Genomic DNA, 17,613 nt, shown 5'->3' with positions numbered 1-17,613 from the left:
CCCTATGCCCAGGGTAGACGAGCTACTCGATCGTATAGCCAGGGGAAATTACCTGACCACTATTGACCTCTGCAAAGGTTACTGGCAGATTCCCCTGGCCCCGGAGGCTATCCCCAAGTCGGCATTCGTCACCCCATTCGGCTTATATCAGTTTAGGGTAATGCCGTTTGGGATGAAGAATGCCCCAGCTACATTCCAGCGCTTGGTGGATAGGCTCCTGGATGGCTTCCAGAGTTTTGCTTGCGCCTACCTGGACGACATAGCGATCCACAGTGAGTCCTGGGAGGACCACTTAGCTCATGTGGGAATGGTTCTGGATCAGATCCGGGCTGCTGGCCTGACTCTGAAGCCAGAAAAATGCCACTTTGGGATGGCCGAGGTACAGTACCTGGGTCACCGGGTGGGGTGTGGAAAGCAGCGACCAGAGCCGGCCAAAATAGAAGCTGTCGCCAATTGGCCCACCCCCATCACTAAGACTCAGGTCCTAGCCTTCCTGGGCACGGCAGGGTACTATAGACGGTTCGTACCAGACTACAGCACACTTGCCAAACCCCTGACTGACTTGACCAAGAAGAACTTACCTCGACAGGTCCTGTGGTCTCCCCACTGTGAAACGGCTTTCCAGGCTCTCAAAAATGCTCTAATTAACGCTCCTGTCTTGGCGGCCCCAGCCCTTAACAAACGTTTTATCGTCCATACCGATGCTTCCATGTTCGGGCTGGGAGCCGTCCTCAGCCAAGTAGGCGAAGATGGAGGGGAGCATCCAGTTGCCTACATCAGCCGGAAGCTCCTGCCCCGCGAAGTCAGCTATGCAGCGGTCGAAAAGGAGTGTTTGGCTTTGGTGTGGGCATTAAAGAAATTGACTCCCTATTTATATGGTCAGGAGTTCACTCTGGTCACCGACCATAACCCGTTGGTGTGGCTGAACCGGGTCTCTGGAGATAACGGCAGGCTATTACGTTGGAGCTTATCGTTGCAAACCTTCAATTTCACCATTACTTACAGACCTGGGAAACAGAATGGCAACGCCGACGGGTTGTCCAGACAAACCGACCTCAGCCCCGCATAACCAGCGGTCTGGACAGCCTTAGTCTGCCCCGAAAAGGGGTCAGACCGTGTCTGCCAGAGTGTTCCACAGAAAGGGAGCAATGTTACAGAAGCATTAGTTATTTTGTTGTGAAAAGCTTATTTCCCAGCAGCAATGCCTGAACCAGCAAGCCAGCGCCTAAGAAGGGCTCCAAGAAAACCGTAACAAGTTTCATTTCATAAAGAGTTAACTCTTTTTTTTCAGCTTTTAGAAACTATTGTCTAATCACCTCTGGAGCCAGACTGCTAATTGATAAGATGAACTTGTAAACTTGTTATCTTAAGTACTGTAATCCTATTGTGGCCTGTCAAAGGACAGTGCTCTCTATCTAAATGTGTGATGGGGGATTTTGTGCTTCCCCCCCTCTCCCCCTGGGAGTGCCCTGTGTGCATGTAACCTTAATAAAAAGCAGGCTGGGCATCCCAGTCCTGAGTTCTTGTTTTGACCCTCAATCGCAGCGTTGACTCGTTTTTGTGGGCAGAAGGGTATCCTAGCTGTACTGCAGCTAAGGGAGATTATTCTATATTTGCGAGACTCATATAGAATACTATGGAAAGCAGCTTCTCCCCTCTTTAGCAATAGGGATCCAGGCTACTAAGCGGTCCATCTCTCAGCGAGACTAAGGGTAACCGTAACAGATGCCGCTTTGCAACTAGCTAGATTAGCGGCAAAAAATTCAGGGTTTGCTATCGTGGCGCGCAGAGCGCTTTGGCTAAAGTCTTGGTCAGCGGATGTGTCATCCAAGACAAAATTGCTTAACATCCCTTTCAAAGGTAAAACTCTATTTGGACCAGAATTGAAAGAGATTATTTCAGACATCACTGAGGGAAAGGGCCACGCCCTTCCACAAGATAGGTCTTTCAAGGCTAAAAATAAGTCTAATTTTCGTCCCTTTCGAAATTTCAGGAACGGACCGGCCTCTAATTCTGCATCCTCTAAGCAAGAGGGTAATGCCTCACAACCCAAACCAGCCTGGAAACCGATGCAAGGCTGGAACAAGGGTAAGCTCAAACAGTGGAATGGGGACTATACAGACTTGTCTCCAATGATTCAAGTAGATCAGAAGACCAGAGATTCACTCCATTGGTGGCTGACCCTGGACCATCTGTCCCAGGGAATGAGCTTCCGCAGACCAGAGTGGGTCATTGTCACGACCGACGCCAGTCTAGTGGGCTGGGGCGCGGTCTGGGAATCCCTGAAAGCTCAGGGTCTATGGTCTCGGGAAGAGTCTCTTCTCCCGATAAACATTCTGGAACTCAGAGCGATATTCAATGCTCTCAGGGCTTGGCCTCAACTAGCAAAGGCCAGATTCATAAGGTTCCAATCAGACAACATGACGACCGTTGCGTATATCAATCATCAGGGGGGAACAAGGAGTTCCCTGGCGATGAAGGAAGTAACCAAGATAATACAATGGGCGGAGGATCACTCCTGCCACCTGTCTGCGATCCACATCCCAGGTGTGGAAAACTGGGAGGCGGATTTTCTGAGTCGTCAGACATTCCATCCGGGGGAGTGGGAACTCCATCCGGAGATCTTTGCCCAAATAACTCAATTATGGGGCATTCCAGACATGGATCTGATGGCGTCTCGTCAGAACTTCAATGTTCCTTGCTACGGGTCCAGATCCAGGGATCCCAAGGCGACTCTTGTAGATGCACTAGTAGCACCTTGGACCTTCAACCTAGCTTATGTATTTCCACCGTTTCCTCTCATTCCCAGGCTGGTAGCCAGGATCAATCAGGAGAGGGCCTCGGTGATCTTGATAGCTCCTGCGTGGCCACGCAGGACTTGGTATGCAGACCTGGTGAATATGTCATCGGCTCCACCATGGAAGCTACCTTTGAGACAGGACCTTCTTGTTCAGGGTCCATTCGAACATCCAAATCTGGTCTCCCTCCAGCTGACGGCCTGGAGATTGAACGCTTGATTCTATCGAAGCGTGGGTTTTCAGATTCTGTGATAGATACTCTGGTTCAGGCCAGGAAACCGGTAACTAGAAAGATTTACCATAAAATATGGAAAAAATATATCTGTTGGTGTGAATCCAAAGGATTCCCATGGGATAAGATAAAAATTCCTAAGATTCTCTCCTTTCTACAAGAAGGTTTGGAGAAAGGATTATCTGCAAGTTCTCTAAAGGGACAGATCTCTGCTTTATCTGTCTTACTACACAAAAGACTGGCAGCTGTGCCAAATGTTCAAGCATTTGTTCAGGCTCTGGTTAGGATCAAGCCTGTTTACAGACCTTTGACTCCTCCCTGGAGTCTAAATCTAGTTCTTTCAGTTCTTCAAGGGGTTCCGTTTGAACCTTTACATTCCATAGATATTAAGTTACTATCTTGGAAAGTTTTGTTTTTGGTTGCGATTTCTTCTGCTAGAAGAGTTTCAGAGTTATCTGCTCTGCAGTGTTCTCCGCCCTATCTGGTGTTCCATGCAGATAAGGTGGTTTTGCGTACTAAGCCTGGTTTTCTTCCGAAGGTTGTTTCTAACAAGAATATTAACCAGGAGATAGTTGTACCTTCTTTATGTTCGAATCCAGTTTCAAAGAAGGAACGTTTGTTACACAATTTGGACGTAGTCCGTGCTCTAAAATTCTATTTAGAGGCTACAAAGGATTTCAGACAAACATCTTCTTTGTTTGTTGTCTATTCTGGTAAAAGTAGAGGTCAAAAAGCGACTTCTACCTCTCTTTCCTTTTGGCTTAAAAGCATCATCCGATTGGTTTATGAGACTGCCGGACGGCAGCCTCCTGAGAGAATCACAGCTCACTCCACTAGGGCTGTGGCTTCCACATGGGCCTTCAAGAACGAGGCTTCTGTTGACCAGATATGTAAGGCAGCGACTTGGTCTTCACTGCACACTTTTGCCAAATTTTACAAATTTGATACTTTTGCTTCTTCGGAGGCTATTTTTGGGAGAAAGGTTTTGCAAGCTGTGGTGCCTTCCGTTTAGGTAACCTGATTTGCTCCCTCCCTTCATCCGTGTCCTAAAGCTTTGGTATTGGTTCCCACAAGTAAGGATGACGCCGTGGACCGGACACACCAATGTTGGAGAAAACAGAATTTATGCTTACCTGATAAATTACTTTCTCCAACGGTGTGTCCGGTCCACGGCCCGCCCTGGTTTTTTAATCAGGTCTGATGAATTATTTTCTCTAACTACAGTCACCACGGTACCATATGGTTTCTCCTATATATATTTCCTCTTGTCCGTCGGTCGAATGACTGGGGTGGGCGGAGCCTAGGAGGGACTATATGGCCAGCTTTGCTGGGACTCTTTGCCATTTCCTGTTGGGGAAGAGAATATCCCACAAGTAAGGATGACGCCGTGGACCGGACACACCGTTGGAGAAAGTAATTTATCAGGTAGGCATAAATTCTGTTTTTAAGCAACTTTCTAATTTACTCCTATTATCAATGTTTCTTCGTTCTCTTGCTATCTTTATATAAAAAAGAAGGCATCTATTCTTTTTTTCTTGATTCAGACCTCTGGACAGCAGTTTTTGATTGGTGGATGAATTTATCCACCAATCAGCAAGGACAACCTAGGTTGTTCACCAAAAATGGGCCGGCATCTAAACTTACATTCTTGCATTTCAAATAAAGATACCAAGAGAATAAAGAACATTTGATAATAGGAGTAAATTAGAAAGTTGCTTAAAATTACATGCTCTATCTGAATCACAAAAGAAAAAATTTGGGTTCAGTGTCCCTTTAAATAAAAATGGTAATAATAAACCACAATAACCTCAAAGTTCAATTAAACTTTGAGTAGTAAACAGCACACCAGCAACAAAAGCGCATAAACAATGGGTGTGCAAGTGTTAATAACACAACTAGTGATGTAACCTAATCATAATATGTGACATACATTTCATTCTAAAGTTATAATATTACAATTTCGAACGATCTGCTCTGATGAGGTGGACAGGAATCGCTGGAATTCAACCCGATCAAGTACGATCGGGTTGATTGACACCCCCCTGCTGGCGGCCGATTGGCTAAGAGTCTGCAGGGGGCGGCGTTGCACCAGCAGCTCTTGTGAGCTGCAGTGCAATGCTGAAGATGGAGAGTGTATTGCTCTTCGCATTCAGCAATGTCTGTCGGACCTGATCCGCACTGTCGGATCAGGTCCGACAGACATATGATAAATAGGCCTCATAATCTCTTAAGGCATACACATACCTCATATGTTTGAGGGCACCTTTGTGAGTGTAAAATAATTTTATGTTTTATAATAAAGTGTTGGATGCACTCAATTTAGTCTGTGTTACAGAGTTATTTGCTTTATAATCATGTTTTTACATGTTATAGTTTTGAGAAAAAAAAATTATTAATAAAGTTTTTGGATATTTTTAAATTATTTCTTTCTTTTATGTCTGGAGATACGGGATTGCAGAGTGTGTCTACTATTGTTCTGGCCTACACCACGGAGGTCCCATTATCCCTGCACATGGATCATATACATTATATCCCAACAGACATATTACTTCTGAGAAAGAGTGCCGCTAAAGACAAGTGTTGGACATCAAAGTGTAGGTAGCACTACTGTGTTTGTTTTGTTTCCCAGGATCTACGTTGGTTTTGATTTTACAAAAATACAATGTGACTTTCAACAAACGATTATTGCAAGTACTGCCAATCGCCTATTAATATTAAACACAATTGCACTTTAACATTGAACCAAAGGTCATATACATATATTTACAAATATTATATAACCACTTTCCATTTGAGAGATATTTACAAAGTTATTAAATAGATCTTTCTCTGTACAGAGATTTCAGATATGCAATCTTAATTAAAGATTACAATTGAAACAGTATAGCACAGTAACCTGAATCTATAAAGCTCTTGAGTGCTAGAGATGTACTCTTTCTAGTGGTTACTCCTGTATCCACTATCCACTTGCCAAAGTCTGTAACTAGTACATAGATAGCACCACTAACTCAGATATTGAATATATTGTGATCTAGTAAGATCTACTAATCATTAGATATTGAGTGATTGAGAGCTTTTCTCAATCTATACTAGTAGTGCCATTGGTTTCCTTTTCTCTTTTCCAAGAGTGCTCAGAAAGGCAGAGTTCAGTAATAATTAGGGCAAAAGTGGTTCAGCAAAATATAAGCATCCCGGAGTACACACAGTAACACCTATACTTGGGCAGAGATGAGAGCAACTGAGGTACTTACATAGGAGGCAGGATTCACACCAAGGGGAGCACAGGTGAGATCCTGACCGGCATCAGGAAAGAGAGGGCGTGCGGCAATGACGTCATCGCATGCACCTGAAACAACCGCTGCGTCCATGGCAACGGCCATGACAACGGATTGGTGGTCAGAACCGGAGACAGAGGAGCGGTGTGACACTAGAGACCCGTGGATTTTACAGTAATCTTTTAAAACATATCAAATCCAGAGTAGACAAACTAAATAGAGAGGATCTATTACACAAAAAAAAAATAGATGAAAAGAAATAATAACAGACCAATATTTGTTACTATCTATAGTTAGGATTACAAGAAAATATGTGGTATTGTATGAAACTGTTTACCCATACTTAAAAGTGATGCCAAACTAAGTAAAATTGTTGCAGAAGGCTGCCATTTTTTCTGCTCGTAAAGCCAAGACATTGAGAAGTATATTAGCGCTATCTATGTTACAGCCAAATAAAAACCAAACTTGGCTTTCCAGAAAAATAGGTTGCATGAACTGCAATGGGAGAATTTGTAAAACTTGTACACACATACAACAAGGGACAAACTTTGTATCAGGCACCACCAACAAGGAATATGGCATTTGTCTCAGCATTACATGTAACACCACACATGTTATCTACCACAACATCTAAGATATAGGGAACCAATAGCTAAACATTTTAGACAGGAACACAATTCAAATGATTCCCTTTTGACAGTTCAGGGTATAGACCATGTCCCTAGACACAGAAGGGGATGAGATAGGAAGAGACTTTTAGACCAAAGGGAGGTGTTTTTTTTATCTTAATTCTATTATGGATGTTGATTTGTTTTACTAAAAAAAAATTGGGTAATTTTGTATCAGTTTAAATATGCATACATAACTATGAGATTTTAAGTCTAAACTCCAAAATAAAGTTTTCTTTTTGTAAACAATTAGTGACAACTCTGGGTTCTAATACAGGAAACACTCCAATAATGTGCATAATTCATCTTTAATGAATTTTTTTTATATATAAGTTAATATTTAAAGTCTAACTTTTGATTGAAAAGTTTTTTTGACCCTAATGGTTAAGGGTTAATCATGCAACAGGTGAGTGTAATTACAAAGTATTTTTTTATGTGTGTGAAGTGAAGCGCTGATCTTTACCTAAAACAAGCCTCTCTTGTTGGACTATCTCCTTCCTAGATAGTTACAATGTGTTAATTTGAATTTCTACTTGAGAGTATTCGTTTTATACTCAAACATAATTATTTTACTTGCAAATAGAGGGTACAGCAATGGGTACAAGATTCACACCAAGCTATGCAAATCTGTTCATTGGAGATTGGAAACAGAGATTCCTACAGTTCTCTGAGCTTGGTGCAAATCTTGTACTATTTAAATGATATACTGATGATATTATTATTAAAAGTGATACAAAAATGTAACAGATGGAACTGCAACCATCTCACAGAGACGTCCAGGCCATCCATGGAAGCTAACGCCTCGACAGGAGCGTCTTCTGATGAGAAGGGTTGAAAAAAAATCACCATGCAAGTTCACTACAGTTAGCTAAAGAAGTAGAAAGCCAAACTGGGGTGATTGTTTCCCGTGACACAATACAGCGCACACTGCAGAGAAATGGCTTGCATGGGTGTCGTCCACGAAGGAAGCCTTTCCTAAAGCCCATGCACAAAAAAGCCAACCTAGAACTTGCAGGACACATGCTGTAAAAGAAAAAGACTACTGGGACTCTGTACACTGGAGTGATAAGACCAAAATAAACGTTTTTGCAACTGATGGCTTCAAAACTGTATGGCGTCGCAAATGTGAGGAAAAATGCATGGTGCCTAAAGTAAAACATGGTGGTGGCAATGTCGTCCTGTGGGGCTGCATGTATCAACACGGGATAACCTGCTATATGAAATGTGGGGCACGTTTATGAAGTCTTGTTTTCCAAAGGTGACTGTGGTGCCACTAGAAACACTAACGTGTGTATTACCCGATCGCTTGTTTGTTTGTATTCCCATTGACTACATCGCCATTCAGCTCTATGACGTACGCCAGAGGGGCGTGGCTATACGGCCGTGTTGAAAATATGTTAATTAGCCATGCGGCTCTCTGTTTCCCAATAGTGATTGGCACGTGTGACTACTTACAGGATCCAATCAGCATGAAGCACCAATCTGGCAACGTGCTGAACATATCAATCTATACACTGAGCGGCAAACTTAATTGTACACTGCTGAATGTGGTTCCCTTTACCGATTGCTCACAGAGGAGTGACTATAAAAGCCTGAACTGTTGCAGTTGTAATCAGACCTCCTTTGGGACATCATGCTGGTATGTTGCTATCTTGACACTTTTTTTGGACATTTGAAACATGCTCTATTCCCTATTTTAAACCCTTGAGAAATAAAAGTGTTTTTTTTTAGACAAACTCAGTGAGTGCAGTCTCTTCCTGGAACTATATATATATATATATATATATATATATATAAAGAATTTTTTGTTGTGAGTGTGTGCACTCTCACCATCTGTCAACAGCTGCCAGGGTGCTTTAAGGTATAATAGTCATTTCAGAAAAGTTAAGCACTCACTGGACTTCAGTCATCTGTGTGGTAAACAGTATTTATTGGTGACGTTTCGGGACACAAACAGTCCCTTCCTCTGACAAACAACAATACAAAATGTCAAACTTTTAAAGGTGAAAAAAGCCCTCCCCTCTGTGAAAAACCAATCACTATAGTCTGCGTGAACAAATTAGAGAGACAAGTCTCTTGATAGGTTTGTGATCAAAAATCAGATAAATTGATTGGACAGAAACCTGTCAATCAAACGTGCATATTCGTTTGGCTTATAAAAGTGAACAAAAGTGTGTTAAAAACAAAGTGCCAGGTCAGCAAATGGTAGAAAGCATATATAGACAACAAAGGGTATCAATATAAATGTTTGAATGAGGCACGGTTGGCGCAAGAATTGCATATTACACCAACCAATAGAATTAATCAATGCAAAAGGTATGTGCCCGGGCAGCCAATCACACTCATTGTCAGCCGGAGGGTAAAATGAGTCACCATTATTCGACTCCACCTACTGGCTTATCCGTGTAACATAGTTTAACTGCATCAGACCATCTATGTCAATCAGGTTGTGTATCCAATTATAGATCTTAGCCTATACAACGGGCTCTCACATTTATGTACCCAAATAAAGGATTACCGGTCACTCACAGAACCCCAAAGCCATTATATCAGTATGTCAGTAAATGCACGCCGGAAACAAAGTGATGTCACCATGACTACCGGGAGCGCACCCATGTCACGCTCGCCACAATACCGCATTATACCCACATCACTAATAAGCAGAGAGAATCTCGCTGTCCACTATACATGTCAGGCCAGTGTTTGTTTTCTTCTGTGCGTAACCGGCCAATGATATATCAGTGTGGAGACACACACCGCCGGTCCACCAATCATACGTATTGTTGACTCGCTACTATGGTAATGCATCACTAGCCTAGTCTACAATCAACGGGTGTTATCGAGTGAAACCACACACCCCTGTGCAACCAATCGTGTGCTACCAAATATTCATGCACGCCCATATCTAACACAGTATAACTGTCTATTGAAAGAATCATCTGTCTCCATTAGTTAAGAGCTGCTGCGGCACCATATCGCACAATGTATTACTTTAACAAACAAAACACAACAAGTAGGAATGACTGACCTAGTACTACTCGTGCAATTACTGTTTAGTCATTTCAGCAATATTATGTGTTAAATAAAATTAAATTTAAACGTGACCTATAGTGTGTGATTCACAAATATAGATCCCCTATGTATATATATACAAAATTAATATAAACAATGAAGAGTGCCCTAAACAATCATTTGGAGCATATTTATGCTACCAACCGATAAGCCCTAACCATGTTATATCATAGATCATGGGTCACAACCCATCCCTTTATCCTCATAAAATTGTCATGCGGCTATCCCATTATTTAAAATAAAAAAATAAAAATAAAGATAAAAAATAGAAAACAAATAGAAAACAAATGCTAATGTACCCCAGTGTCAAATAAAGGTAAAAAGTGAAATCCTTAATTAGTAAACCCTCACAGTGTGTAGATCCAACCAGGATCCTAAACACACTAAACCATAATAATCATAATAGTAATTCTTATCATCGAAAAATCACCCCAACCTTAAAGTGTAAAGAAATAACACCTAATCAAATCAACAGAAAACACATTGGTTAACTTTAACCATGATACTGAAACAAATGGAATTGGTCGCGAGTGTGCAATTCCATGCCCATCCGGCCAATCACTCTTGTGATTATGACTTAACCATTTGCTGACCAGGAACTACTTGTAGAATAAAAACAAAATACACAAACGAACAAATTAAAAACAATAGTAACCTATTGTAATCATTATGAAAATACCCATTGAACATCTTTTTAATATCTTAACATCAAAGGACCAAATTAAGTAACCAACTAGATATATTAGTTAATATTTATGAAATGAAGGCAAAAACTACATCAAATAAGGACACGTGGACTCTCACTGACATCTGTAGATCATGGACTCCCATAATAAAAAATGGATCAGTGTGCTCCCATCAAAGGTAGCATTGCCATCCTGTATGGACATTGAGGCCTCTTGGTTGTAATGTCCCCAATTCAAACATCCATCTGGCTTCTTTCTTTAGGAGGATTGTCGCCCTATCACCTCCTCTCTTTAGTTTAGGAACATGGTCAATAATCCGGAACCTCATATCCGTGACCGTATGTCCAGCTTCTAGAAAATGGCGAGCTACCGGTTGGTCTGATTTGCCACTGTGAATTGCAGATCTAATGCTGGACCGGTGGTTTGCCATCCTAGTCCTGGCATCGTCTGTCGTCTTGCCGGTATAGTATTTGCCACATGGACAATTCAGAAGATATACGATATAGGTAGTGGTACAGGTCACTATATGTTTAATTTTGTATTTTTGAAATAAAAGTGTTTTTTTTTAGACAAACTCAGTGAGTGCAGTCTCTTCCTGGAACTATATATATATATATATATATATATATATATATATATATATATATATATATATATATATATATAAAACAAAAAATTAAACCTTATCCAGCAACCCCATATTAAGCCTTAATAAAAAAAATATGTAACAGCCTACAAATCCTCAGATAGACACTACCACGGATATCTGGAAATAATATACTGATTTATTATAATGAGAGAAAATAAGAACGCTGTAATCCCAGACAGCATGGAAATTGGCACCAGCCAATGCAAACACTGCAACACGTGTTTCCCCCTACACTTGGGGCTTCCTCAGGCACAATTAATCAATGACTATTGCATGGAGTCTGTCCTATTTACCATGACTCCCACAGGTGAATTGATACTTGATTGCTTTGTTGCACAATGAAACAAAAAATAAATTATACATAAACATACAACTTGCTGCAATATTATTAACTTATAACTAACCAGCATCCGTGATCAGCAGCTTCTAATCCATCTAAAGAATATATACATTTTCAAAAATCTTTTACCAAGAATATGTCCCCAATAATAATACATTGTCACCATAACATATCTAATCAATGTTACAAATTACTTTGCATTATATTAATGTTTACAGGATTGGTTCAGATGAACATGTTAGACAGACATCATTAGATACAGAAAGTGTTGGAAATGGCAGCGCTGTGTCACCTCCAGGGAACCAAGCTGCCCACGTCCTGAGTCAACCTTGTTGCTTTCACCTCCAAAATAAAAGAGCTCACAATAGTGTAGCAGATTTCAGACAATGTGGTAGGTGCACAAACTGGTTATACTCACAAAGAGCTCTTTTTACAAAGGTGTCTTCAGGTGCAGCTTCACGTTTTATTTAAAATACAGCTCGGGTAAAAGAAGCCTTTATCAAGAGCATAAAGTTAAAACAATTTCTGGAACAAATAGTTATCCAAAATTTTTTTTAACTTTATGCGCTTGATAAAGGCTTCTTTTAGCCGAAACACGTTGAGCTGTATTTTAAATAAAACCTGAAGCTGCACCTGAAAACACCTTTGTGATGATTTTAATAAAAGGCTTATTTTAACTGCAATCTTGTGAGTATAACCAGTTTGTGCGCCTACCACATTGTCTGAAATCTGCTACACTATTGAGAGCTATTTTATTTTGGAGGTGAAAGCAACAAGGTTGACTCAGAGGACATGGGCAGCTTGGTTCCCTGGAGGTGACACAGCTCCGCCATTTCCAACACTTTCTGCTTCTATACACGGTTTGGAAGAACCGGGGCTGGCAGCGAGCACCTGAAGGGAAGTGCTAACATTGCTTCATACTTTATCCTTTCTAAGACATAATTAGATAGAGGGGACTACTATATATACGTAAAGTATCTATCAATAGACATTCCTAACCACTTAAAATTCACATAGATAGGCCCCTTAAGTAAATCTATTCATTGATTATATCAGTTGATAAGAAAAGGGGCATAATTTAATTATTCATTTAGCCCTTTAGGCTGTAGTGAATTGAGGTTGTAGATCCACCTGCATTCAGATTTAAGGAGTAGATTATGCCAGTCACCCCCTCTTTCTTTAATATCTACAAGTTCAAAACCCATACATTTTATATCTTGTTTGCTGCTTTGGTGTACCTCATAAAAATGTCTCGCTACTCCACTGTCCTTAATTTTTTCATTAAGGATATCTCTTCTGTGGTCTTTCATTCGTTCCCTGAATTCTCTGTATGTTTTACCCACATATAACAAGAACAGTAGGCTACATATACAACTCCCTCACTAAGGCATATTATGTGACCCTTTACTCTGTGTGAATGCCCTGTTATGGCAATCATATATTGGCCTCTTGTTAGATGTTTGCACATTTTGCATTTGCCACATCTATAACAGCCATCCTTCTTTTGATGCTTACCTAGCCAATCATTCTTGCCTTTATAATAACTATGTACCAGTTTATCCTTAAAGGTACACTGAACCCAATTTTTTTCTTTTGTGATTCAGATAGAGCAGGACATTTTAAGCAATTTGTTAATTTACTCCTATTATCAAATTTTCTTCATTCTCTTGGTATCTTTATTTGAAATGCAAGAATGTAAGTTTAGATGCCGGCCCATTTTTGGTGAACAACCTGGGTTGTTCTTGCTGATTGGTGGATGAATGTATCCACCAATAAAAAACTGCTGTCCATAGTTCTAAATAAAAAAAAAGCTTAGATGCCTTCATTTTTAAATAATGATAGCAAGAGAACGAAGAAAAATTTATAATAGGAGTAAATTAGAAAGTTGCTTAAGATTGCATGCTCTATCTGAATCACAAAAGAAAAAATTTGGGTTCAGTGTCCCTTTAAGGGAAGGAGCACGTCTAGCTGTCATTAGTGTGTAGTCCCCTACCATATTATGTAAGTCTGTGTCTGTGGTAAGGACATTCCAATGTTTTCTTACTTCTGAGCTAGAGTGTCTATCAACTGTTTTATACAAAAAAATTTCACAAGAAATTTCACTGGCCCTTTTGTATCCTTTTTTAATTACTTTTTTCGAATAGACTCTGGCTAGAAATCTGTCCCTATGTAACAGTTTTGTAGCGTAAAACTCATAACTACTGCTCTCAGATTGCAAAACGGATCGTGTCAGAATAGGGTGTAATGCAAGCTTTTTAGCCTCACTGCAAAACTCGAATAATGGCTGGGCTATGGAAGTCCCATGAAAAAACATAATTTTACGTATGCGGGACTGACGTTGCATTACAGGCTAAAAGGCTTGCAGTACAGCTATACCGACAAGACTTGTAATGGCTGCGTTGCTGTTTTAACGCTGAAATGACAATTTTTTCAGCGTTAAAACACGAACGCACAACTTGCAATCTAGGTTGTTTTTTTTTGTTGTTGAAAAGTTCAGGAACACAAAGAAATGTTTAATATAAGTGCACCAAAAGATAGGATATGCAGTCCAGATGTCTTCAGTAATAATGTCACAGACAAGAGCTATAACTAAGCTCTTAGTTTTAAAAGCCCATGTAATGCATCCCTGAGAAATAAACAGAGGACCGATAAGGACTCCAAACATATAAAAACATATTTATTACATGTAAAAGTCACTTGGGTCAAACAGAATTCTGTTATGAACAAACCCCGCTATAGCAGAAAACGCATTCAGGTGTTCAAAAGAGTCAGAAGTGACATCAGAGTCCAAGCATCCAATGGTTACATTTTTTTCACTTTGAAAAGTTCATTATTGTTCTGTAATTCTGTCAGCCTGTTACATATTTTCTTTTGTGCACAGAGGAGATTTTTCTTAGCTTCTAAAAGAGATAATAAGTGCATTGGCAGAGAGCCAGACTAGTAGCTAAAAAATAAATACAACTCTTTAAATTGCATTTGAAGGGACACTAAACCCACATTTTTTCTTTAATAATTTTCAGAGAGAGCATGCAATTTTAAGCCACTTTCTAATTTACTCCCATTATCAATTGTTCTTTATTCTCTTGCTATCTTTATTTAAAAAGCAGGAATGTAAAGCTTAAATGCCAGCCCATTTTTGGTTGATGACCTGGGTTATGCTTGCTTATTGGTTTGCTAAATGTAGCCACCAATAGGCAAGCGCTATCCAGGGTGCTGAACCTAAAATGAGCTGGCTCATAAGCTTTAAATTCCTGCTTTTTTTAAAAAAGATATCAAGAGAACGAAGACAAAATTATAGTAGGAGTAAATTAGAAAGTTGTTTAAAATTGCATGCTTTGGGAGGCTCTAGAGGGAGGAGCGCAGGTGTGTGGTCAGGTGCTGCACCTGCTCTGACTTATCCTCCTACAAGCCATTGGCGAGCTTTGCGCCTAAACCCCACGACCAGAGGCGGCTTGTACTGCGAGAAACTACTGCTGCCGCTACTCGAGCCTCATAGTGCCACACCATTGCACTAACACTCTGTGACTCAGACTTCGTTTGGACTCTCCTGTGTTTAGAAAGTACAGTCTGCCTACTACTATAATATTACAACCCTGCACTGCGGGTAAAACTCTGAGTCGGAACCTGGACGCTGAGTTTAAGTGTGAAGGGGCAGACGCTATCTTACAGTTGTTCCAGTCAAGATGACCAAACCCTTGCTGACTCCAAGTGTTTCCCCAAGATAACTTGCCCTGTTGGTCCTCCACTATCGCTTAAGGCTGGTGGCATTTTTTCTACGTTGACTACATACTTGGGCTGGTTATTCTTCCCCCCTTCTCTCTCCTCCCGCTCCAACTGTGGGACATCGAGAGGTGCTCACCTGATATCATTCCGCCACGGCTTCTATGCCTGCAATCTATTAGGTGACCACGACGAGAGTTGCTGGGGGTTTGCGGAGATTTCACTCACCTTTTACTGTTTGCCGTGGTTGCGGGTGGGCCGTGGATCTGCTCTGCGCCCTGGTGCGCCTGTGCGGCTCTCTGCCCTTTCTTCCTCTGCCTGCCCTGCGCACGGATCCCTCCTTGTGGTGCCTGCCTCCGGTCTGCTTCCCCGCCTCTCTGGACGACACCTCCCCTCCCACCGGTGCTGCGTGAGGGGGGGATTGCTGGGGGCCACCGTGCTAATTTCAAATTCTTCACTGAGAGCAGCAGTCCCGCTACTCAAGCGGCCCGGCCTTAACTCTGTGGCACCCTTTTTTTCCTTCCGATCTTGTGGCAAAGCTAGCTTTCTTGAAAGGAGGTCTGTGATCTTGGAGCCAAATCATCAAGGGCAGTAATTGGCCCACTCTGCTCGCATCTGTTCTACAACACCAGCTCTCCCCCCCCCCCCCCCACCGGTGCTGCGCGGGGGGGTACTGGCCCTGCAGCATCTCTCTTCCTCAGCCACAATAGCAGCAGTGTCAGCAGGATCATACGGAAAGGGTCAGGTACTTTTTTTCTCTCTCCCCAGCTGGGCCATATCAACTTGGGAAGCACTCAGAATTAAGTGAACTCTAATCCACAACCTCGCTACAATTGACTCTTATCTTTAAGATAGATACGTTTATTGTAGTAGAAGAGTTGATTTGGTTAATTATATGCTATCTTAGTTATAAAGCATCAAACAGTTACTTTCTTGTCCTTCTTTTTCTCCCTTCCTTTTTTTCTTCCTTTCTCTCCTGGGGTCAATAAATAATTGGGCACTTGCTTAAATATGGAAAAAAAATTATATGGCAAAAAATTAAGCTTAGCCCTTGCAAGCTATACTCTGGGCCACTAATAATAGGTTATAAATCACTGCTACATTATTTATCTACTTATTTATTTATTTTTATTATGTTTTTCTTTCTGTGCTTTATATAAAAACTAATCAAAAGTTGGAGAAAGATTGTGCAGAAGCTTGAAATATCTAACTTTCTTCTCCCACCTCATAAGCCTACATTAATCAGCCTAGGCCGTGTAGATGGTTGTGATCATAAAAGGAGGGCTGTCATACCTGGGTGAATTTGATTGGGGAAAACAGTATTAGATATTGTTAACTTCTGTTTTCACTTAAAGCTCTGTAAATGCCTGATATTTTTGATTTGGTTTTTCTGCTTGCTATTTCTCTCTGAATCACCCCTCCATAAATTGGGCCCCACTGCTTTGGCTGGGGAAGGGAGGGAAGGTTATAGGGAAAGGAAAGGGTCAAAACAGGCTCTGTTCAGTTAAACTTGGGCTTAGGTCCCTCCATATATTCAACTCTGCGGCAGGGGTAACTCTGCTCCACACATTCTATACTCCCTTAGGTGTAAATTAAATCTAAATTCAACGCATCATTGAAACAGAAAGTACTTTAAATAGCTAGTAACTCCTGGATAGTACTGCATCTAATATTTACTCCCCTCTTAATTGCACATAAGTTCTGTTATAAACAAATGCCTGACGAGCTAAGGAGGAGTAGAGGTAAATAATACGCTTGGTTATTTTTTTGGGTTGAGTAAGGGCCCCCCAAGACTGTTTCAAGGCCACTGGAAAATTCCCTACCTCCATATCTAAGTAGATTTTTCTTTTTCTCTCTTCTCTTTTGCCCCCTGCGTCTCCCTTTTTTCTTTTTTTTTTCTTCTTTTTTTCTCTTTTTCTTCTCTTTTCGATCTCCCTCCTATTTTTTTGCACAGAAATTACAAGAAAAACACACGCAGAATAAAAACTCACTCCTTCACACACTCACCCACCTCCTTTTCCCCACTCTCTTTTTTTTTTTTCACCTATGGTAGTATATACCCCATATCTTCACTTAAAGTGTCTGCACATAACTGTTCACAATTTATAATCACATAATTCACGCACCTACATCACTAATTCTAATTTTCACACACACTAAGGGTCCTTTCTTT

The sequence above is a fragment of the Bombina bombina genome, chromosome 8 (genome assembly GCF_027579735.1).
Source record: "Bombina bombina isolate aBomBom1 chromosome 8, aBomBom1.pri, whole genome shotgun sequence".
Lineage (NCBI taxonomy): Eukaryota > Metazoa > Chordata > Amphibia > Anura > Bombinatoridae > Bombina > Bombina bombina.
Note: the sequence above shows the minus strand (reverse complement) of the source record.